The 25,966-nt window shown below is 37.9% G+C and overlaps 1 protein-coding gene and 1 non-coding gene across 4 annotated transcripts in view; both read left to right on the plus strand.

The window, feature by feature from the left end:
• ARHGAP24 (Rho GTPase activating protein 24) overlaps window positions 1–25,966 on the plus strand; it is a 734,422-nt gene that overhangs the window by 236,881 nt on the left and 471,575 nt on the right. The window lies entirely within an intron of this gene.
• Window positions 20,688–20,794, plus strand: LOC112647429 (U6 spliceosomal RNA). Its single transcript, XR_003128321.1, has one exon. It is a non-coding gene; the product is annotated as a U6 spliceosomal RNA (small nuclear RNA).

Below are 25,966 nucleotides of genomic sequence, written 5' to 3' on the forward strand. Positions count from 1 at the left end.
CTTATAGTTCTAGAAGTAATTAGAAGTGATTAGTAGTTCTAGCAGTAATATCTGTTCTATTTATTTCAGATATTATTATCCCCATTACCTGAGAATGTTTAGGCTTAGAGAGATAAAGAAGCTCACCTAAGGGAACATAGAAGGGAGAGAGTCAAGAACCCAAATCATATCTATCTAAGTCCAGATAGCCTGCTATTTTTACTATATCATCTTCCTCTTTGTCCTTTTCTATTCTTAATTTTAAAGTATTAAAAGTCTGTGTGTTTTAGGAGTTTGATGTACAGTACGGACTACGGACCTTGTTCTCAACATGATCTCCATTAACTCGCCTTGGTACGTTCTTATGGCTTTTTCAGGTGACAGTATCTTGTGCTGATGAGTTGAGGTCCCTGGGGGGAGTTGCCACTATTAAGGTTCTCCTGTGAGGAAAGAGATTCCAGAAACCTTTTAGACTGGTAACTGAATCAATTTACGATCAGCCTGACCAGACTATTTTCTGGTGAGAAGTAAATAGAAAAGGTATGATCCATGGGGTTTCACTGATCTATCCCTATTACTTAATTCCCATATGTGGGACATAAACCCCAGGAACTCTGTGAGCAAGAGGTGGAGGTGGAGGAATGAGAAGGAGCAAGTGGTCCTTGGTCAGAGGACTGGAGGCCCAATTTAAGAAAGCTGAAATACAGCATGAAAGGATGATTTTCTTGGAGGGAGCAAATGAGAAGGGGAGAAAAGTTGAGTTAGTGGTGGTAGTACTCACTGGTCACACAAAAGTGAAGTGAGCAAAGGGGAAGTGATTTCCAAGCCAGTCTTTCTCAAGGAGGGACATTCACTACAGGGCCTGTGTTGAAATGCATCTCCTGTTTGTGAAGATACAGAAGAGACTGCTCCATCCTCCAAAGAAGACCAAAGGGTCACCTTTTAGTGTTTCATTCATTCAAACATGTTTCCCACATGATGGTTTAAAAATTTCTCACATGAAAGAACTTCTAGAAAGAAAAGATGAGCCAGAGAAGTCAAAAGAGCCTGATGTTATCTTGTTGCAACTTCATTTCATAAATCTAGAAATAGCCATATGAGTAGCACCTTCAGAGTTTCATTTGGTATTCAAACCTCATAAAGATTCAATTGTAATTGTAAAATAGTCAATGCGGTGTTGATGATTTTATATAAAGGCATCTACGGGGTATCCAAAAGGACTCAGCCTTCTCACAATTGTGATTTGCTGATTAAAGACTTCATCTTTTGGTAACAACTTATTTCATCACGGAAAAAAAGAACTTTTCTGTATTTTTGCTGTTAGGTTCAAGGTGGCAGATTCCATGGCAGAGCCTTGGTTTTTGGTTCCTAGAGACAGGTGGAAACCACAAGGAATTATGTGCATGAGGAGTTCTGAGAACTTTTGCACAACAGGTGAAGCTGCCAGAGAGGATGGATGGGAGAAGGACAGTAGCAAGGTCCTAGGATAACCTGATATCCTCAGAAGCCAAGGAATAGAGAAAAGGCCAATCCAGAGACAACACTGGGACTAGAAGCCAAGGGAAGGGAGGCTCTGTATGGTGTGGCAACTGAGAATGTGGTCTCTGTCTGATAATAGATAACAATTATTGGAGCCTTACTATGTATAGTCATGCCAACCACTTGTGGTAGGTCATCATCCCCTTTAATTCTCACGGCTGCCACTCGAGGAGGCCCTGTTATTATTTCTCTTTTATAGATGGGAAAACTGAAACTTGGAGAGGCTTAGGAACTTACCAGAATCACACAACTAAAGAGTAGAACTGGGTTTCAAAATGAAAATATCTCACTCTGAAGGAGAGATCTTTGCCATTATGCTCTGGAATTCGTTCTCTGTTCCAACATGGCTCTGAAAACGCACCAACTTTGTGAGCTTCGGCAGGTTGCATCATCTCCTTGAACCAGAGATTTCCACTCTATGGATATGGGCATTTAATAATAGCCCCTTAATAACGTTATTATGGGTTTTTAATTTATGAAGTGAGCAACACTTGTAAAGAGACTGGGAGGGTATCTGGCACCTGGTATCAATGCATGTTAACAGTTGCTATTATCAAATTAAATGATGAACATGGGAGTCCTGAGCAGTATTTTTCAAACTGTGGATTTTGATCTATCAGTGTTCATAAAATCAAATTAGTGGTTCATGACCAATGTTTCTTTTTAAATGAAAAGGAATAGAAAAGGATGGAATGGAATGGGGGAAAAATCAGGATTCGTTATAAGTAGAGTTTCAAAAAAAAAAAATTAAAAGTAAGAGTTTCATATGTTTTGATTTCTGTTTTGTGTTGTGTGTAGGTGCATCTTGCACACTGGGTACAAGTGAAAAAAATACATTTCTGTTTACTAACTGCCAAAAAAGTATTGTAAAAAATCCTTTAAAGCAGCATTTTTCAAAGTGTGGCCCGGGAGCCAGTAGCATCAGTTTCACCTGGGAACTTATTAGAACTGCCAATTACGGAGCCCCACCTGTGCCCATTCATGTGTGTTTTAACAAGCCCTCTAGGTGATGAAGGATGATTCTGTATTCAAAAGTGGTATTTGGAATTCATGAAAAAATTAGATAAGGCTATATGTAAATTATTTAAGAATAGCTAAGAGTACCTGTTGTATTATACTGGCTAGGGATTTAAATTTTCCACAGAATGCCATCCCGTGTTATAGGACTTGTTTTCCTCAATTTTTTCTATGCTGTCTGCTCACAGTGTAGGTGGCTGAGTCCCACGGACATCAATTAGTTTGTATGTAGAAGGACACTAAGTAGTTAGATAACCATACTTTCTTCTAGCACTACAAGATTAAAAGGTAAAATTCTTTTGAGTAGCCCTGAGCCTTGAATATCTAAGTTGTGTTCAATTTGAAACAGTTTAATGATAATAGTCCAGATGCCTGAACAGCTGCAAAGTTAGGAATTAAGAGCTCATAAAAAACTGCACTCAATATTTTACTAATTGAGATATTTATTTTGAAAAGCACATGCAGACAAGAAGACATTGACAATCTAGTTAATGTAAAACTAATACTGATGATAAAAAAATCCTTTGGGTAAAAATGAAAATGATAGTAATTTTTATACTGGAATGTTTTCTCCTCAAAGGAAAGAGTGAAATAGTTTAAGATATTTATTTATTGAATGCCATGTTACTGGTAAGAGAGAGTGGATGCTATTGGCTTGACCAGTCTTTATTCATTATTGTGTTTAATGTAATTTACTGTTATATTTGCTTTTGGGTTGGAGGGTGTGTGTACTGTAAGACTTAAGAATATACTCTTTGAAACACAGCATCCAAATTCACTAGAAAAGACTTGAGGACTTTCTTTGACATTAAAAAAATAAATATTCCTTTGGATTTTTAAAAATTTCTTTAAACATTTTTTCCCCTGGATTTTTTAAAAAGTAGCTTTTCAGTGGGTCCCTATTATTAGCATTTAAAAAGTTTTTAGTGATGTGTGAAAGTATTTTTCGAGACAAAAGTGTCAGGGAAAACGAAAGTCTACTTTCTGGCTCACCACAGGTGAAATTTCATATTTAATGGTAGCTTAAGAAGTATTTCCAAAGATCCTTTCCTGCTTTGTGTTCTGTGGTTAGAGAAGAGTGGGAGCGGAAGAAAGAGGGGAGGTTGTGGGCTGGATCCTACTTCTGGTATTAATTAGCATCTATGAACTCAGGCAAATCATGTAGCTTTTCTGGACTTTAGTCTCCTTCTCTGTAAAATAAGAGGATTGGAATAAATACTTTCTAAGATTGTTCCAGCCTTGAAAAAGTTTCTGTCACTATATGGTCATGTGTTCCTTTTGAGCAATTCTGGTAAGGATATGGCTACGTATGGCTATGTGTACATATATTAACAGGTCCCAAAAAGCAGATGTTTGACTTTATAGAGGAGTGAGGATTGGAAGCCTTATAAATTATGTGACAAAGTTTAGCTTGACCTTTCCTTGATAAATTTCATGTACCACTGGGCTAGTTTTCATCAACTGTGGGTTTGGGGGCATGGGTAATACCACTCGTTAGGTGGCATTTGAAAATGCATGAGGGTGTTCTTGGTCATCACAAAGGTTGAGTGAACTGGTATTTAGTGCCCAGAGGCCAAAAGTGCCACATGTCTTGTAATGTGTGTGATAGTCCCTCACTACAAAGAAGCTTCCCTCCCTGAATTGCAAGAACGTTCCCATTAGGAACTAGCAAATGAAGTTAAAGGACTAGTTTTAACTCCATATTTTATAAAGTCTTCTGGGAAATTGGAAATGAAATTTTGTATACTTTTTGCGGTTTCAGTAACACAAATGCAAAACAATATCTATTCTTAGATGACAACAGGTGTTTACGATGCATGGGAAAGAGTGCCTCCAGCTCCCTCCACTATATATTGACTATGCAGTAAGAAAGGCAGGAAAAACCTCAGCTTTGTAGTACGGTGTGCAAATATAACTTAAAAACATACTAAGAATAGTTTTTTGGGTGTGAAGTTCCTCCTGACAGCCATATTTTTAATGAAATGGCTTATAGAAGTTTCCATTCAATATAAGTAGACATTTCTCTTGTCCAAATAAATGTTCTGATTAAGGCAATAAATGCATAGATTTGATTCTCTATGTTGAGAAATACCACCTGCCTAACAGTTCTCTATATGTTGGTGAGTGACATTAGGACTTCTGGTTCCCTGTCTGACTTCTTCTGTAGTTGGGTTGACTTTGCCATATTCCAGGTCAGATTAAGGATGGAATCCATTTAGCAAGAGTGACTTTTCCAGGGCAGCCTCAAGAACTTTGGTAACGTTTTCAAATTTAATGTGAACTTTGCTTTGGAAGTACTTAAATCACAGGATCAGTTTATTAAAATTATTTCATCTATTTTATCTCCTTTGCTTGTCAAGTCCTTGGTTTTTTAATGCGATCTGTATACTTTTAAACTATTGCTTATATTCAGCTCTTAGAACTGTGACTATGTTGGATGGATAAAACTGTTGTCTAGCAAACCAAAGCCAACCTGTTATTTTCCAGGAATGAAAGGGAACCCCTACTTTCCCTCCCTTTGGCGAATCTGGGACTTAATACCTGTAAGAAAAGAGGGAAAGGGAAGGGAAGTTGAAATGTGTAACTTCCCTTTTCCTATAAATTTGGTAAAAATGTAGACTTCAGGGGAAGGTTGAAATTACAGAATTAAAAAAAAATCTTTTTGGTAATCTTTCATGTTCATCATCCATGCTAGGCCTCCACAATTAATGTTACATTCCCCTCAGAATGAATTTTTTGGACAAAGGCCCACTTAGAAAATAGCTATAACCATTTTACTTCAAACTCAATATGGAAAGTGAGTTCAGAGTGATGTAGGTGATTTGTGTGGTTTGCCTCCCAATTCAGTCTGGACAAGGCAGATGAGGCTCTGGAGTTTTGGTGACTGATTTTCCTACCACACTGCCCTATTCCTCAGAGGCCTTCCACACTTTGGGTCCTGGAGACAACTAACTGCAAATGCTAGCCTAAGGCAGCCAATGCATACAATGAATCACCTCCTCTTCTCTGCAACTAGAAGGGTACTTACTAGTGTACCATCTGGCAAAATAGAGAAAACAGTCACTCATGGGTGTTTGGTGTTTGGTTGTTTAGGTGAGGAATTGTGGCTGAGAAAAGTACAAGTGAATCTGTAACTACAGTTTGTTTTTTTTTTTTTTTTAATTTTATTTATTTATTCTCGAGAGACAGAGAGGCAGAGACATAGGCAAGGGACAAACAGGCTCCCTGTGGAGAGCCTGATGCGGGATCATAACCTGAGCCAAAGGCAGACACTCAACCCTTGAGCCACCAGGTGCCCCTGTAACTACAATTTTAAAAAGTATTTTTGCTGAGCCTAGATTAACCCTAAAGGCAGCTGAAAAATATAGCATATTAAAATCAAGGTGTAATTTATACTATTTTCTGGTTTTAGTTACATTTTAAAACAAATTCATTGTAATAATATTAATTATGTTGAATCCACCTAATATGAATGTTTTCTCAACACACTGTAGATTTTCATTCAATTCAGTCTTCAAACCATACTACTGCTATACATTCTTCTCTTATATTATGCTGTTCATATTTTTGAGAAACCATGAAGTAAGCCTGATGATATTAAATAGTTAAAGGATTTCCTGCAGAAATCAAAAACAAGAATTAACAACAACAACAAAAACTGGTTAATCTCTTTAAGCGCTGCCTTACAGAGTCAAATAATCACTGAAGGTGAGCAAATGGTGGGGGGAAGAGGCTTCCGTTCCTGGCAACTGCTGTGTAAGGCTGAGAAACAGGGAGCCTTCTTTCTGTGCCTGCTTTTATTATCTCTCTGTTTGCGGTCCCATCCTCTACTGTTTAATTTGTGGAACATTCCAGGGAGTATCCTTAGCTTCCCTGACATGAGTCTGGGACTGGGGCTTGATGGCTCTGAGGGACTCCTTTCTGAAACAGGGAAGGACAAATAGAGCCAGTTGGCTGTGTAGCACATGGCTCAGCTGGTTGAGACAGCCTTTTCAATGGGAGCAGGTGAGATCTTTGCCATGGAGCCATGGGATGCCAGAACATGCTGCCCCATGCAGCTTTGCAGGTAGTTCTGAAGAGTGTAGGATGCGATCTCAGGAAAGTGGGGGTTACTGCTGTATCTCAAAAGAGAGACTGCTACATGCTTAGACTTCCTTCACATGTCTGCATGTGGCTCAGTGGTATTACATCTGGGACTTTGCTTCTGATGTATTTATTTTCAAGCACATTAGTGGCTTGTGAGGGGTAGTTCTTGTTTGGTTAGCAAATAACCCTCTCTGGACAGATGTATAGGAATAATAATAGTGGCATACTTTATGCTGCTGTTTTCTGTGTGTTTGATGCAATAAAGATTTTGTTCATGTCTTAGAGCTATGAAATAAAATTGTATCGAACTATTTTGTGAAAATGCCAAGCAATTAGCGGATGGTACCATTAATGAGCTGTATTATTAACGTGAAATGCTAAAATAATTCAGAAAGAGTAAATGATATGTAAAGGTCATATTACCCTGATCCAGGAGGGGGTGGGGATGGAGGAGAGGTGTAAAGAGAGAGAGAGAAGTAAATACACATGTGAGGCTAAGGGGGAATGGACTGAAATTGCTGGTGATGTTTCCTCGGAGTCTGGGATATGCTGCATTAGAGCTGGTGCTGCCATTTGTCAAGGTTGTCAGGGAACAGATCCTGTGACTGCTTAAGGGACTGGAGATTGATCCCTGATACCAATGTTGACCCATAAACTGTAACCAGAATAATTAGGGCTGTGTTTACAGACTTGGGGATAAGCAGCAAATGCCCCTGGTAACTTATTTCCAATGGGCCAAATTAAATTTTTATCTTAAATCTTGGCTTTGATTTGAAACAAAGGTATTAGCTGGGTTTTTGTTTTGAGTCGGTGGTTCCTTACCTTACAACTTCCTGCTATTCCACTGTGCAGTTTCCAGAGAATTCTCTGTAGAATGCATTCACATAGGAATCTACCTGCCTGCTTTCGGAGAGACTGAATTCTGTGTGGTGGTTGATTTTAATCAGAGGCAGGGAAGCCCTATTATTTTTTGACGATTAAGAACTGTAGTAAACAATTCATAGGATGTTTGGCAGTTTGGGGTGAGTTCTTAACCTGGCAGCCCCAACTCCTATTAGAACCGTATGTTTGCCTCTGTGGCCTGAGTGTAGCCCTCTGTTTATGGTGAATAAACGGCCACAAACGAGTCTACAGCTTGTTTGAAAACAATTTTTTTTAAAAGCAGAACTCGTATGAATTATATCATAAAATTCCTCATTATTATATAACTTATTAATGAATTTTTTCCCCGTAGAGACCGTCTGATAGAATTTTGAGTCTCAGATATTTTAATCTTTATGTTTTTAGGCCAACACAAATGCTTCTTTCTGCAGACTGCAGTTTACCTTTTGTTAATAGGTTTGTTTATTTTAACGCTTTTCTGATATTCAAGCATGATTGACTTTTATTTTTTCATTTATGAGTGGTATTTATGAGTTAGTGCAAGACTTGGTATTCTGGGTTGATCAATTATCCTATTATCTTGCTTTATTCTCTTCAAAGTTTTGACTAAATTGTGCATGATATTAAATGTCTTGGGCTTTATTACATAAAAATGCTTTCTTAGACTAATTTTAAGTTGCTAATGTTTTCATAATTAATGGCTTTTGAGATTATAATTGTTTATTTTTTAGCTTACTGATGATTAGTATGGTATATTTCTTCCATTCAAAGCAAGACTTTAGGAAAATAACAGTTCTGTTCCTCTTGTTTCTTCTATTTTTTTTGTGTTTAACTATAAATATCAGATTCATAAATTATGACTACAAAAAATGGTAATGGAAACATGTCTCTCCTGCTATTAATTACCACTTACTGTTCTGTGACTTTCTTCCTCATTTAATATTAATAAGTCAACCAGGCTTTATTTCAGTTCAGGTGTTATCTAGAAATCACCAGGACTCCTAGAGTCTGTTCACACCCACATGGCTGCCTAGAAACTAGACTGAAGAGAGCAGTGATGCTGGGCAAAGGTCCTGAGAGGTATTCTGAGTGGATTAAGTCTTACTGGGGTCTTGGAAGCAAAATTTTTCATCTATACTTTGGTTATAAATCTACCTTTGCTTCTTGGCTTAAGGAAAACACTGGCCAGAGTGCATTGTTGACCAGAAGACCAAAGATTCTGTCTTGTCATGACAGCCTTTAACTCCTCTGAGCATCCATAATGCCATTTCAGAACAATGAACCTTAGGTTCCCTTAGAAGTTTCAGCTGCTTCATGCTCTGAATTCTAATGAATTCAAAATTGTATTGAGCAGATGACAGCCCCGTATCAACATCCCTTACCTCTTGCAAGTTCCATGTCTTGCTTTAAAAGAAAAAAAGAGAGAGAGAGAAACCAAGAAACAGACTGGTATTCTAGAGAATAAACTGATGGATACCAGAGGGGAAGTGGGTGGAGGGGATGGGTGAAATAGATGCTGGGGATTAGGGAGTTCTCTTGTTGTGAGCACCAGAGTATTGAATGAAATCATTGTTGTACACCTGAAACATACATAACACTGTATGTTAGCTATACTGTAATGAAAACAGAAACTTAAGGAAAAAAGAGTAAATGATACAACATTACTATATGCTTTTTACTATCCTAATATCTTTCATATTGATTTAAGTCTCTCACATATGAAATGAAACAATAGAAAATAGACTTTTCTGACTATGATGAGATAAAGTTTCATGAGAAGCCTCAAGATAAGGAGAGACCTAAGCCAAAAGTAGATACTCCAACCTGACAAGCTGTTTTGTTTTTCCAAAAGATGAGACTTGGAAATTGCAGTGTATCACAGTCTCTTTCCCTGCTTTGTTTTTGGGCTTCAGGAAGAGGGAAGGGAGCTAGAAGGACCAGAGGGGTTGATGGGAAATGCTAAAAAGAGGAGAAATAGCCCAAATCAAGTAGCAGTTGAGTCCAGAAAAAGTTTATTGTGATAAACTTAATAATCTGGAACTCCATAATCTGGAATTATCAAGTATGAGGGCAAATTGACTTCTATCAGAATGTCTATTTTCAATAGTGTGTCTGAATTTAGTGCCGTATAACATGAGAGGTGTTACAAGCATTTTTGGATGCTCAGATAGAGGAATAATAGTGACTCGGTACTCGGGTTTCTCTCCTTAGCTGTAATTCACGAGTGTCAGCGTTATTTCTCTTGGATAGAGAAAGACAATTTTAATCCTTTAATAGTACTGCTTATTTTATATATATTTGCATCTCGTTTTGATTTGGTAGCTTCCAAACCCTGGGGAACGTATGAAGTTGTTAGGCTACTGTTATTCTTGTTGTGAGATTTTGATCTTTCATTTTAAATAGATAGTGAACTCTTTGTTTTAGTGAATGCATTTTCCACCATTAGTCACACTCAGTGGTTACAGAGTTCTGTTTTCTTTTATACAAATGCCAACATTTTTGTAACTTCCTGGCTAACGGAGTGTGCATGTTGAAAGTTACTGAGAACCATGAAAAGGAAGAGACCACAGGTGTTTATTTACTGAGGGTAAATAAGAGACTCATTGATACGGTATCATCATCTTTTGTCTGCAGGAATCTAGGAAAGCTTTTGGTTGCATGTGCCTTTCTGGCTTGGCAGTTGTAAAACAAGAACAGCTTGTGAGTATCACCAGTGACAGGGCCATCAAGCAGCAGAAATAGGACCATCACAACCACTGTTGATTTGTGCATGGGAATCTTTGGTATGGTGGGAATGTTTATTTGTTTACTTTTCATAACCTAAAGAACTCCTTCCTTAAAGAAGTCTATTTCCCCTCTGGCTTTTGAGAAGATTATAATCTTTTGCATGATTTGTTGATCACCTTTTGACCATAAGTGTATTTGATGTCATATCGGACAGGTTTCAAGTTCAACAACATATAAATAAAAATGGCCATGCAACAATGTGAAGACAAGCATACTTAAGCTCCAGGGTATATTTAATTGTAATAATAAAAAAGCACAGCCTTAGGTGCTTCATGGTTCATCACATTTTCCTGTGAGTTTTGCAGATTCCTAGCTATAGACATTAGCCACCCATATGTTGGTGGTCACAAGTTGAAAATCTTTAGGGAAATTGTTATAACCAGTGTCTTTGGTGAAAGTTTATCCCTTCTGGGAAAAGTCTTACCTACAAAATAGAGATGAGATTTATGGATAGACGATGAAGGAATTAAGTTCTTTTCTAAAGTTCAGAAGTGGACAAGGAAGGAAGGAAGTCATCTCAGGCCGAGGTAAACCCATGTGCAAAGAAACAATGCTGTGATCAGAATATTAGGAGACATTTGGTAAATGTTCAGGAGTTTGGGATGAATTTAGACACTGCTGATGAAGAAGGAGGAAAGGAGTGAAGAGATATGAAAGGGTTAAAAGGACTAAACTTGGTGACTAATTAATGGAAGGAGGTTAGAGAGAAGGAGGTTGGAAAGACCCTACCCAGCTGAGCTTATTAGTCACAGATGTTAGTGACTACATCTCATTTTGCCCCATCCGTTTCTGAATAGCCCGATTAGGGCATGAAATCATGTGCTTTCGTGAAGCCTAAAAATACAGTTTTGTGCCTCAGCTCTGTCAGTCATAAGAGCAAGTTTGGGGAAATAACTTCTTTGGGTATTAAATTCTAGAAAAGAACATTTATGTCTCAGAGATCTTATAAAGACTAATTGGAAGAGAGAAGTCACTTTGAAATAATTACATACATGCAAAATGTGTTGTTGTCCACTGCTATTAATTGTCAGCATTAAAAATGTGTATTTGCAAAAGCAGTTCCACCATGTCAAATTAAGCAATGCAATACTGAGTCCCCAAGTTTTTAGTTATACTGTTGTAGCAATCTCTGTACACATCGTAGCTTTGCCATACACTTGGGTCTCCCCCAGCATTCCAGTCCCTTTTCCATCTTTTAAATTTCTAATCTAAACAAGAAGTAGTTATGGTTGAGTTCCTTTTTCTCTTAAGTTGGTTAATGAAAAGTGTGCAGTACTTCCTTTTATCCAAGTAAAATAAATGTATAAGCCATGAGGCAGGCTAATAGTTTATTTTCTTTTCTTTGGTGACAGGAACAAGGAGATTTTTGTGAGGAAACAAAATACTTGTTTGCAAAGAATCAGTGTTAATGTGTCAAAGGTGACTAAGATTTTGAATCCCATCCAGATACCTACTACAGGGGAACTAAGGACACAGTAAAATAATGGCCATCTTGACTACCTGGCTTGGCTTTTCAGACTAGATTTCCATGTGGCTTGTACCCTGGTGATCTGGGCCAGGTCTCACTCAGGTTTCACAGACACGACCTTGCTCCTTTAACCCAACACTAAACAGCCAAAGGGGTTGTGATGTTATTTTCTCTATGACCTTCTTACTTTGGTATTCTGAATTTTTCAGTTTTCCTAATGGGAAAAGGAAGAAAACTGTGCCATGTGTCTGGGCTGAGCCTCATGCTGAACCATTTAGGGAATGAGAATCCACTTCCCCAAGAAGGGAAATCCATAGGTCTGATAGACTATCCTGGCCATAAGAGAATGAAGAGAGCAAAGAGAGAGAGTCTTTCTCCTTGAAAGCCTAGGGCAAAATTAGAATCTTTGGAAATAGGGCTTTGGACTCGACATTCTAACAAATTTCTCACATGAGTTTGTGTACACAGAAGTTTTAAAATATGTGCTAAAATGTCTTCCCCTAACTATGGTCCTTTTATGAAAAAAAAGTACAGACATATATAACTAATAAGCACTTATCTACATTCTGAGTAAATGAAAGAGACCTCTAAGAGGTCACATGGCCTTATGTGGGGAAGAAGTACCTGGGAGCCTAGAAAGCCTTTATCATTCTTTCATTCCTTCTTTTCCTCCTGCCTATGGTAAAGACTCAAGGTCAAATATACAAAAACACAAAAAGTTAAGGTGCATTCTCAAGGGGTCCAGATGAAGAGAGCTCCCACTTAGCTTGTACCCTTGACTGGACCCAGGATTGGCCCTTCCTTTGCTTAGCTACTATGATCATCTCCCATTATCACCTCTTAAAGGAGAGTCCCATTAAATAACAAAGTACAAACCAAAATAAGAGAAATAAGCATATGTTTTACACATTGTTGAAGAAGAAATGTGGATAGAGATTGATCTAGGTCTGCGCTGTTTAGTATGGTAGCCACAGCTTTTGGTGCTAGTACAACTGAGGAACTGAGTTTTTAATTTGTTTCCAATTTTATTTCACTTAATTAACTTATAGTTAAATTTCAAAACATATTTTTGTAATTACTAAAAATAATTAAGGGACGCCTGGGTGGCTCAGTGGTTGAACGTCTGCTTTTGGCTCAGGTGGTGATCACAGGGTCCTGGGATTGAGTCCTGTATCAGGCTTCCCGCAGGGAGCTTGCTTCTCCCTCTGCCTGTGTCTGCCTCTCTCTGTGTGTCTCTCATGAATAAATAAATAACGTCTTAAAAAACTAATAATTAAGTATTTTGGGGGGAATAACTAGGTTTCTGGAAATCTACTTTTTAAACTGTAAATTTTAAATTTCATTCCTAATACCAATCACGTATTTCTGATAAAAATTCAGCCTGCAAATTGAGATGTGCTGTAATATACACTGGATTTCTAAGACTTAGTAAAAAGAATATAAAATATCTCACTAATGTTTTTAATATTGCTTACATGTTGAAATGATAAATTTTTGGATACATTGGGTTTAAATACATTATTAAAATTAATGTCACCTGTTTCTTTTTCTTTTTCTTCTAAAATGTAGACAGTAGAAATTCTATACATGGCTTTCATTATATTTATGTGGGACAACACTGATTCAGATGTTGATGACAGTCCCATATTTCCATAGTATTAGGTACTGAGAAGTCTAGTGTTCCATGGTATTCATTTTAATGCCATGACTCCAATAGAGAATAAACATATATTAGGTGATGACAGTAAATAATTTTATGTCCTTAGAAAATAGTTTGACTACCCTCTAAGAATACAGATTAATAACCAGGGCACCTGTGTGGCTCAGTTAGTTAAGCAGCTATTTGGCTCAGTTTCTGTCTTACTTTGTCCCTTTGCCCTACCCCCTATTCACACACACACTATCTCAAATAAATAAATACATCTTAAAAAAAAATAAAAGGTGGAGATATAAAAGGAAATATATATTAAAGGACTAAATTGTAGATTCTAATTGTTTGGAAATTTAGGGGAAAACCAAACAAATGTGAACTGAGGGTTTCTAAAGTGAAGGCTATAGGGTGAAGATGCTTCTTGAACTTGGATGGTCAGATTTGCATGGCCCTCGAGAGAGAGCCCCTGGAGATTTGCTCATTGGCCCACTGGGCTTTCTTTTGGGCCATTGATCACTTCCCTATAACTTTTACTTGCCTTTTTACTCACTGGGATATGAATTCCTTGAAGACAATGATTCTATTTATTTCACCTTACCTATCCCAAAGCCTTTGGTGGCTGGCACATGGTGGGTATTCAGTTATATTTATGAATAGCATTAATGTCTGAATGAATACGTGAGAGAATTCTCATTGGAAGAAAGAGAATAGCCCAAGAAACAGTGGTGGGTATGAGCATAAGAGATATGAGTTGCAGAAGACTATTATGGTTCTACTTTCTGATCTAAAAAAATGGAAGTGGTTCCCAACTTCTTCTGAAGAGATCTTCACATGTTAAGAGAAAGGACTTGGTAAACTGCAATGTACTATTAAATCCTAGACTTCACTATTATTCACCCAGGGACAGGTTCTTATTCATCTTTGTAATTGTCATAATGCATAGAAAAGGATAGTCAATGAATGAATAGTTGTTTAATAAATGAATCAATTTGTTAATCAAATTAAACAATGAATGGGAGGCCCCAGTCTTGCTACTTCTATATTTCTATTTTCCACCTACCTGAGAATGCAGGTAGCCCTCTCATTAGAAAAGTGTTTAAACCCTGGTTAAACTTTGAGAAGCTTTGCATCTTTGCTTACGAATAGAGTTCATGTATATAAGTGCATGAATATGTTCAAATCTCTTTTGATTTTTCAGTAATATTAAAAAAAACTATTTTTATTTTTTAATTAAAAAACAGTTTAAAAAAATAATTTATTATTTTGACAGAGAGTGAGAGAGTACAAGTAGGTGGAGCAGGAGGCAGAGGGAGAGGAAGAAGCAGACTCCACGATGAGCAGAGAGCCTGACATGGGGCTGTATCCTAGGACCCTGAGATCATGACCTGAGCCAAAGGCAGATGCTTAACTGACTGAGCCACCCAGGCGCCACCCCCCCCCCCAAAAAAAAAAAAACTTTTTTATACGTATTCTTTGGTCATTAGAATTGATTCAGAGTTTTGAAGTTTCCAGATGTATAGCCTCAGGATTGAGTTTTCCACTGTATAGAAAGCATATTTCATTTAAAATATACCTTCACATTGCTCGTGTGGTTCTGCTTATGCAAAGCGGGTTGGGGAAACATAAAGTATCTTTCCTGAAATCCTGATTCAAATATACCCAAGGAAAATAATTTGAGGGCAGCAAGGGCAAGGTTACTATGAAAAGAATGCATTAAAAATTCTAATTAAAAAAAAAAGATGCCATCTCAAGAGAGATATTTGCAGAATTGAGTGGTTTGTTTTGAAGGCTGTAGGAGTGATCTTCCATTCTTCAATTATAGCTTTCAAAGAGTATTTCTCTGTGATGTACACTTTCTCTATCTTATAATTTTATTTGTCAATTTTACCTCAGTAAAGCTGGGGGAGAAAAAGAGCGTTTCTCTGCCGGACTCTTAAGCATTGAGAGTCACTGCCTGACCTAAGGCTAAAAGGCTTAAGAAGAGTTTTGTCACCACTAGCCAATGAGAAGCACGATGCAGGTCCTACAGATAAAACTGCAGCATCCTGTCTCCAAGCTCTGAGCAATCATCTTGCGTAATACTCCTTCCTTCCATTTTCACCACTGTCAGTCTTCCCCAGGCTGTCACCATCTGCTGCCTGGGTCATTGCTGTTTTGCGCAACGGTTTAATATATCTGCATTTTGCTTTTGCTGCAGTGAAATTCATTTTTCATATTGGAGCCAGTTCAGTCAACCACTGCTTTCTTCCTATCTTTCCTCTCCCACGAGGCTCCACTGGCCACTTCTTGCGGGGACTTTCCAGTCATAACTGACCTAGTCAACTTTCTTTCTCCATGTGTTCTTCCCCACAGGCTGGTCTTTCCACTTCCTCCACCCACATTCCAATAGTCTGTCCTTCTCTAGGCCTTTCCCTGCCTGGAATTCCCTCCTCTCTCCTTCGGTGAGACTGGTCAGCCCTGGGTCCCATCCTATCTTTGCATGAAACCTTCCTCTAGTCTGTTCCTGCAATGGGTGATCACCCCATTGTCTACAATGTTAGAGAATTCTAGCTATATAAGTGATTTTTATCATTTATCAAATTCTACTTCCTAGTATTAGCTTTCATCTGCATGTTTTAACTGGCTATTGCTTAATTGAATTAAAAACCCCAAAGTATGAGAAAAAAGGGATGCCTAGATTATAAAAAGACATGCACACATTAAAAACATATGTGATGTGTTGCAGAAAGAGGAGACATTTATCAATATATTAAATATAGAAACATTTTCTAGCACTGAAAGTTGAAGCAGTACTTGAAGAACACTTTCTCTTTGAGATACTCTTCCTTTATTTAGGTATTTGGAAATGCTCATGTGCTCTAAACTAGCAGAATGTTTATTCTTAAAGCATAATAAAAACCTGCTTCAAGATCTGCAACTTTAATGCTGCTGACTTTCCTTTCGTTTTTTCACGATGCTTTTCCTGGTTTGAATTTATTAAAGGAGAATTTTACTTTGAACCCCCTATCTTTTCATGTAATTTTATATCATATATATATTTATATTTATGGTACATAATAAATACATTTATAATTATATATACTTAAAAATTAAATAAGATACATTAAAAAATGCTACTTGTGTAGTATGGGCTGTTGTAATTATGCCCTTTACTGGAGAAGCTCTGCTCCTAATAAATATCATGTTGTAACAGCACAAACAGAATGGTGACAAGATGTGCCTCCAAATTTATGGCCCTTGATCTTTACTATCCAGAAATATTTCTCAAAGATCAAACCACAACACACTTGGCTCTTGGCACTAGAAAACTTGGGCTTTAATGGTGATCAAGTATTGCATGTGATGTGGCGGCTCTTAAAAGGGACTCTTCAACAACACGATGGGGATATACACTGCTCTTTTGTTTCAGAAAACAGACTTTGCCAAGATTGAAAAAAAAAAAAAAAGAAGACACTTTATAAGAGTATTTTCCTCCTTTGAGTTTTTGATGGTTACTTACCATTATGAGAAAGTGTCATGGGATGTCTCATTTCATTCTGTTGAAGCAGCCACTGGGACCCTGAAGAAAATGTCTGCCATGCATATCAGTAAACAGAAAGACAAAGAATCTCACACCTTCACACAATTCAGATAGTTTTTTTCTCCTTTACTGACCCTCCTGCCTCATCTCTTTTCTCCCCTCTTTCTCTTTCCCCCCAACCTCTACCCCCCATCTAATCTCCTTCCAGGTTCTCCACAGGCTTTCCCTCCTATCTTTACCTTCATTCTATTTCCTCTGCTCACCTGAACCTGCTTTTCCTGGTCTTTCTTTCTCTATCACTTTCAAGATAAGGTATCCTCACTGTATCTTTCCTCTATTCCCTGAGTCTGTATTCTCTCTACCTGTTCTTTCCTTTGCAGCAAAATCCATGTCTGTGGTCTAGTAAATTGTTGGCTGCATAGGCTCATGTATCATGTGAGCTTGTCTTGTTTGTCCTTTCTACTATGTGTTTGTTTCTTCCAGATGAGTTCCTAGAGTGTGGTAATTTAAATAAAACAGTTGAATGGCCACCCACAAAATACAATGACTCCTTTTTTAAAGATGAAAATTGCTTTAGGATAAATGTTGGCCATTTCCATCATTTAAAAGGCTATTTTATAAAATATTTTAAAATAACTACAAAAATTATGTTTACCACAGGTGAGGCAGAGAATAGGAACTCTGATTTAAAAAAAAAGATCTCTTATGTGGATCTTTGTGTAATTAGAATTTAATAAAACTGAAAAATTATATCTATTTTTCATGTAATTGAATATTTCTTTTATCATCCAGGAGAGACTTTAAGCTGATGTGGTAATAAGACATGGCATGCTAAAAAAAAAAAAAAAAAAATACATGGCATGCTGAAGGCATTAGAGTTAAGCATTCCATTAGTCTTCTTTTTTTCCACCTGAGATTTATTTTTTTTTAATTTTTTTATTAGAGTTCAATTTGCCAACATATAGCATACCACCCAGTGCTCATCCTGTCAAGTGCCCCCCAGTGCCCATCATCCAGTCACCCCAACCCCCCACCCACCTTCCTTTCCACTACCCCTTGTTCGTTTCCCAGAGTTAGGAATCTCTCATGTTCTGTCACCCCTCTCTGATATTTCCCACTCATTTTTAAAATAAATTTATTTTTTGTTGGTGTCCAATAGGCCAACATATAGAATAACACCCAGTGCTCATCCCATCAAGTGCCCCCCTCAGTGCCCGTCATCCAGTCACCCCCACCCCTGCCCACCTCCCTTTCTACCACCCCTAGTTCGTTTCTCAGAGTTAGGAGTCTCTCACGTTCTGTCTCCCTTTCTGATATTTCCCACTCATTTTTTTCTCCTTTCCCCTTTATTCCCTTTCACTATTTTTTATATTCCCCAAATGAATGAGACCATATAATGTGTGTCCTACTCTGATTGACTTACTTCACTCAGCATAATACCCCCTAGTTTTATTATGTCAAAGCAAATGGTAGGTATTTGTCGTTTCTAATGGCTGAGTAATATTCCATTGTATACATAAACCACATCTTCTTTATCCATTCATCTTCCGATGGACACAGAGGCTCCTTCCACAGTTTGGCTATTGTGGACATTGCTGCTAGAAACATCGGGGTGCAGGTGTTTCAGCGTTTCACTGCATCTGTATCTTTTTTTTTTTTTTTTTGCATTTTTTTTGCATTTTTTTTTTTGCATCTGTATCTTTGGGGTAAATCCCCGACAGTGCAATTGCTGGGTCGTAGGGCAGGTCTATTTTTAACTCTTTGAGGAACCTCCACACAGTTTTCCAGAGTGGCTGCACCAGTTCACATTCCCACCAACAGTGCAAGAGGGTTCCCCTTTCTCCACATCTTCTCCAACATGTTTTGTTTCCTGTCTTGTTCATTTTCCCCATTCTCACTGGTGTGAGGTGGTATCTCATTGTGGTTTTGATTTGTATTTCCCTGATGGCAAGTGATGCAGAGCATTTTCTCATGTGCTTGTTGGCCATGTCTATGTCTTCCTCTGTGAGATTTCTGTTCATGTCTTTTACTCATTTCATGATTGGATTGGTTGTCTCTTTGCTGTTGAGTTTAATAAGTTCTTTATAGATCTTCGATACTAGCCCTTTATCTGATATATCATTTGCAAATATCTTCTCCCATTCTGTAGGTTGTCTGTTAGTTTTGTTGACTGTTTCTTTTGCTGTGCAGAAGCTTTTTATCTTGATTAAGTCCCAATAATTCATTTTTGCTTTTGTTTCCCTTGCCTTCATAGATGTATCTTGCAAGAAGTTGCTTTGGCCAAGTTCAAAAAGGGTGTTGCCTGTGTTCTCCTCTAGGATTTTGATGGATTCTTGTCTCACATTTAGATCTTTCATCCATTTTGAGTTTATCTTTGTGTCTGGTGTAAGAGAATGGTTTAGTTTCATTCTTCTGCACGTGGCCGTCCAATTTTCCCAGCACCATTCATTGAAGAGACTGTCCTTTTTCCAGTGGATAGTCTTTCCTGCTTTGTTGAATATTAGTTGACTATAGAGTTGAGGTGCCATTTTTGGATTCTCTATTCTGTTCCATTGGTCTATGTGTCTGTTTTTTGTGCCAGTACCACACTGTCTTGATGACCACAGCTTTGTAGTACAACCTGAAATCTGGCATTGTGATGCCCCTGGCTCTGATTTTCTTCCTCAATGTTCCCCTGGCTATTCAGGGTCTTTTCTGATTCCACACAAATCTTAAGATGATTTGCTCCAACTCTCTGAAGAAAGTCCATGGTATTTTGATAGGGATTGCATTAAATGTGTAAATTGCCCTGGGTAGCATTGACATTTTCACAATATTAATTCTTCCAATCCATGAGGATAGAATATTTTTCCATCTCTTTGTGTCTTCCTCAATTTCTTTCATTAGTGTTCTGTAGTTTTTAGGGTATAGATTCTTTACCTCTTTGGTTAGGTTTATTCCTAGGTATCGTAGGGCAGGTCTACTTTTGGGTGCAATTGTAAATGGGATTGACTCCTTAATTTCTCTTTCTTCAGTCTCATTGTTAGTGTATAGAAATGCTGCTGATTTCTGGGCATTGATTTTGTATCCTGCCACACTGCCGAATTGCTGTATGAGTTCTAGCAATCTTGGGGTGGAGTCTTTTGGGTTCTCTATGTACAGTATCATGTCATCTGCAAAGAAGTCTATTAGATTTTTAATGCTGCTGTAACAAAGTACCACAAACTAGGTAGTTGCAAAACCCAGAAATGTATTTTCTCCTAGTTCTAGACTAGAAGTCTGAAATCAAGGTGTCAGCAGGGCCATGCACCCTCTGACACCTGTAGGGAAATCCACCTTTGGATCTTTCTGCTTCTGGTAGTTTGCTGGAAGTCTTTGGCTTTCTTTGGTTTGCAGCTACATCACTCCAAGCTCTGTCTTCATTGTTATCTTTCATTTTGCTGTGTGTCTCTGTATTCGTGTTCATTTTCTTACAAGGACGCCAGTCATACTGGGTTGGGGGCCACCCTACTTCAGGTAGACCTTCTCTTAACTAATTATATCTGCAATAACTGTTTTTCCAAACAAGGTCTATTCCAAGGCAGATCTTCAAAAGATCTTTCTTGTGGGGAATGCAGTTTCACCCAGAATAGGAAGTGTGGGTTCTGGTCTCAGTTCTCCACCAATTAACCATGTGACCTTTGGCAAATTACTTAACCTCACTGAGCCTCAATTGTAACACGTAAATAATTATAGATCCTACCTCATAGTGCTAAAAGGGTTAAATGAGATAATGCTTAGTGCTTGCTTCAGCAGCACATATACTAAAATTGGAATGCTACAGAGAAGATTAGCATGACATCTGTGCAAGGATGACACACAAATTCATGAAGCATTCCATATTTTTTTTTAAAGAGAGAGAAATAATGCTTAGTAAAATGCCTGCCACATACTAAGTACAAGTCATATTAGTCATTATCCTAGTTATTATATAGGTTGTTATTTTTATTGCTGGGGTCACCATGCTTAGTACCTGGTTCACTGTAGTTGCTCATTACATGTTAAATTTCAGTCACTTAGGGCCGTTATAATTTGTGTACTGATGTTGAAAATGCTGTAAGAGAATACTCAACTACAGAGTGGTTGAGGTTACTATATATTTTTTTTATTTTTGAAGATTTTTATTTATTTATTCTTGAGAGACACAGCGAGAGAGAGAGACAGAAACACAGGCAGAGGGAGAAGCAGACTCCCCGTGGGGAGCCTGATGTGGGACTCGATCCTGGATCCCCGGATCATGCCCTGGGCCAAAGGCAGATGCTCAGCTGCTGAGCCACCCAGGTGTCCCGAGGTTACTATATTTTAGTAAAGGTTTGCTACCTGGATTCTAAGGAATTATTTCATTTACCATGTCTTTTGGAATTGTTTGGAAATGTAGGATATTCCTAGGATAATTTAGTACTCAAGGTCATTACTAATGAAATGAAGTCCAAGGTACCTGAATCCTGATCAGATTTCTCTATGACCTGTCATAATTTTTTTAAAAGGTAAAAAGCTATTTAATTTACATGTAACAAATACAAAGCTAAGATTATTAGACATTGTATGATAATGACGAGCCATGTTTTGATCCAGAAGAAAGAGGGGCAGAGAGAGGTTAAATTACTTTCCGTTGTCACAAAGAGGTTCAAATGAGTTAGAGGCTAATTAAAATCAGTACTCTGTCATCCAGTAATTCCACTACTGGATATTTACCCAAAAAACAAAAACACTAATTTGAAAAGATATATGCACCCCTATTTTATTGCAACATTGTTTATAATAACCGAGATATGGATGCAACCAAAGTGTCCATTCATAGATGGATGGATGCTTAAGGTTGTGAGATATCTATATCTATATATCTGTCTTTAAATCTATCCATCCATCCATCTATGTAATGGGATATTACTCATTCATAAAAAAGAATAGGGTCTTAACATTTGGGACAGCATAGATGGACCTAGAGGATATAATGCTAAATGAAATAAGTTAGAGAAAGAAAAATACCATATAATTTTACTCATACTTTTGGAATTTAAGAAACAAAGCAAATGAACAAACAAAGGAAAAAAGAGACAAAAAAAAAAAAACAAAAAACCAGACTCTTAAATACAGGGAACAAACTGGTGGTTGCCAGAGGGAAGGTGGATGGAAGGGATGGGTAAAATATAAAGGGGATTAAGAGTACACTTACTCTGATGAGCCCAGAGTAATGTAGAGAAATGTTCAATCATTATACTATATACCTGAAACTAAGATAACACTGTTAATTAGAAATCAATTTTAAAAGGGTAGGGGGAATCAGTACTCTGTCAATTGTTCACACTCCAGAGGACAGAGTACTGAAAAAGGGTTTGAGTGTGTTTTCCAGGTTAGCTGTGTGGACCGTCTCATCCAATATTTGGCCATAGATTACATTTCCTGCTCCTTAGATTAATTTGGCTTTGTCTGTGCCCCGTGGATCTTTGGCACTTCTCTCAGTCCTGTCGTGTCACCTCCTGCTCTACAAACAGAAGGGTAGAAGTAATAGCTACTAGACCTTAATTTATTTGCAGGAATGTCTCAATCAAGAGGTGATTCTACAAGGAAGTTGCCACCTAATTCCAAAAGAGAGTTGGGAAAGAAATTTATTAGGTTCTGTCAGTTCAGAAGGAGCTGCCAAACCTCAAATGGACACTTCAAGTGAAGAGGAAATAAGCCTGGGTGTGATCAGGCTCCAGAGGAAGCATAAATCTTTTCCCTGTTGCCACCGTGTCAGCCACATGGAGGTTCTTCCTCCAGTGTTCGTTTTGGCCCCTGGGACTACTAATATGCCCTTACTGGTCAGCTAACCATAATTTTTAATCCACTTACAAAAGCAATGTGAAATAATCGTAGCATACCACATTTAAGGAGACACACTTTCTTCTGCTCAAGTTTTCAGTTCTCCTGTCCAGCTGCCTAAATACTCTCAGATTCACTTCCTTTTTCTTTGTAAAGGTTTTTTTTGTGTGTGTGTGTTGTGTGTGTGTGTGTGTGTGTTTTCTTGACTGCATGTGTGTAGTTGGTCTCTTGGTCATGAGTCTTTGAAGACAGAAAACCAATTTGAAATAGTTTTAACAGAGAGGAATTTATCAGTTCATATAAGCAAATCGTTAGGAGGGGCTGGTGTAGAGCTCACATTAGGGCTGACTAGATCTAGAATCTCACTGTTGGGATTCTACATTTATCTTTTTCCTCTCAGCATGAAGGCTCTTTTTCTCTGAGTTCTCCACTAGCGAGGAAACCTTCTGTGGGAAGACCTTGTTCACATTGCTATAGCCAGACAAATGGGAGAGTTCTAGCACCAACTTGGTCAGTCTCAACAGACTCTGATTAGCTTTGCTCAGTAGAATACAGACAGTCTAGCCAGCCAGGTGGGACTCAGTCATAATCAGCTAACACCAGAGCCACGTGGCTGGAGGAGAATTTCTTGAAAGAATAGGTGATGTTTGGGTATTAAAATAATAAGTGCTCAATGCATCTGACGTTGTGAAATGTTTTCTTACCTGCTGCTTTGGTTTTTTTTCCCAGGATTTTTTCCCTCCTTATGATGGGTTCTCTTCTCTGCTCTTCAGACTGCCTAATTCTGATTTGTTTATAATTTTGGGATTTTTGTGAAAGGTTTGATCTAAGTCATAGCTGTGGTGTCCTCATTTCACTTCTTCTACCTGCTTGTTGTCGTGACAGAGGTTCTAATGTGTTTACGTTGCCTTTACCTGCAATCTGTTCTCTTATAAAAGACCTGAAATCCTGTTTCTATCTGGGGAAATTAGTTCCTCATGAGATTTATTGACAGTCTTTGTGGAGTAGTCTGTTTCCATGTAATTTCTGCAACTTTTATTCTGTGATGGTGCAAATTCCTTCCTTTCCACATGATACTGCACACATTGGGTATACCTTTTCTTTTCCCGTGTTAATTCTTTGTCACATCGCTCACCTTTTCCATATTCAGCTACTAATCATATCCCCAGCCATTCTGTTATAGGTAATCCATTTATTTCTTAATGAGTTTAAGAATGAGATTGTCGGACTGCCTTTTGCAAGCAGTACATTAACTATCATATATAATTTTATCTATTGCTTTGCTTATGCAAAGTGTCAGTCACAAGTGAGTCTTAGAGCTATTACATAAATAGATTTATATGTCTCCAATTCCCATGTCAGTAACACTTTATTAAATATTTATGAGAGTCTGAAAATGCAAGATAAATTATGGAGTTAGATGGGTAACAAAGGTATTATAGCATTCTTTCCATATTCATAGAGGCTAACTTATAGAGAGCCATTCTGATAGACTGTTCTGCGGATATTTATTCAAATCACTAAACACTCGTCTTTTCTAAGTTCCTCGCATCATCTCTGTCTACCAAGAGAAGCAGCCTCATTCAGGTGCTTTGACCTTTCGCTCCTCTCTCAAATACCTTATAATCTCCTTTCTTACAGGAGGATTTGTCAGTGACACAAAACTATCTGTAGGCAGCTGCATGAGAAATTGCCATGTGTAGATGTGAGTAAGAAAAAAAGGAAGATAGCACAAATCAATAGCACTGGAAGGAAAACACCTTGAAACTACAGATACAAAAGGGATTTACAGTTCAAAGGAGAGTAGTATGGCCATATTGTAGCAATAACCTGAAATTTTAGATGAAGTAGATAATTTTCTAAGAAAAAAATTACAAATAATGAAACTAAGTAGAAAATCCAAGAGAGACATCGGCTATGTCATTAGAACAATTTATACATGAGTTTGGCATGTTCTCAGATTCAAGATTAATATACATAAAATAGTAGCATTCCTGGAAATCAGCAATTAACCAACTAGAAAATGTCAGAGTTAAAAAATACACACCATTTACTGTAGGCAGAATAGTGACCTCCCGATTGGCTGTTCACCCTAAAATCTGTGGATAGGTTAGGTTAGTTGGCAAAGGGGAATTCAATTTGCAGATGGAATTAGGTTTAAATTAAAGGGATTATCTTGGATTATCCAGAAGGTTCCAATGTCATCACAAATGTCCTTCAAATATGAAAAAAAGAAGGGAGAAGAGTGAGTATTAGAGTGATGTGACAGGAGAAAGACTCTACCTGCCATCGCAAGCTTGTAAGACAGAAGAGAATCATGAGCGTAGGAATGTAGGCAGACTTTAGAAATGAGAAAAGGCAAGAAAGTGGATTTTGCCCTATACAGCTGCTCAGTGTGGAGGAAGGTAATTGGCTTTTATTCTCCTGCTAATGTTCCTGAATAAAGCTCCCTGCTCTCTTTGCCTTTCAGTTTTCCACACTCAAGGGCCTAGAGAACTCAGACTCTCCTTCCTGGAGCTTCTGGGGCTCTGAGGAACAGGCTTATGTATGAGGCTCACTTAGCCCACAGGGGAAGCAGACACACAGACACACAGGAATTTCTACTCAGGTTCCAGCCACTTGCAGATACGGTAACCCTTTGAATCCGGACTGGCAGGGAAAAGTGTTAACAGTGTAGAGGAAGGAAGCCCTAATTAAATTTACCTAAATTCCTTTCCAGTGTCTTATTGACCACAATTCTTAATGATCAGTTGGCCCATTGGATCATGTGTTATCTTTGCATTAATATATGGAATTATTTTAAATTCATGATAAAATGATAACTCTTGTGACTTAAATTTTCGAATTAAAAGTAATATAACCCTTCTTGGTTTGGGTGTTCCCAGAGCAGACATGAAACAAAGATTTGAATAAAAATTACTTCAGGGAAGTGATCCAAGGAAGCATGTTAAAGAAGTGAAATCAGACACGAGGAAAAAAGTCAATGAAGGCTGCTTATGGAGAAGGTGATGGCTCTGGGCAGCTGGGTCCCAGTCATGTGGGGCCCTCTGAGAGGGCTAAAATTCTTCAGAATTAACTCCCATAGGAAGCTCCAGCCTAAGGCTTTATAATTCAGAACTTTCAGTTTGCCCTATATGGGTAAGCATAGCATCTCTTATGATTCAAGAACTCCTCTAAGCAGAGGGACACTATTTTTTAAAATTCTTTTTAATTT

Source organism: Canis lupus, chromosome 32 (assembly GCF_003254725.2).
Source record: "Canis lupus dingo isolate Sandy chromosome 32, ASM325472v2, whole genome shotgun sequence".
In the NCBI taxonomy this organism is placed as follows: domain Eukaryota; kingdom Metazoa; phylum Chordata; class Mammalia; order Carnivora; family Canidae; genus Canis; species Canis lupus.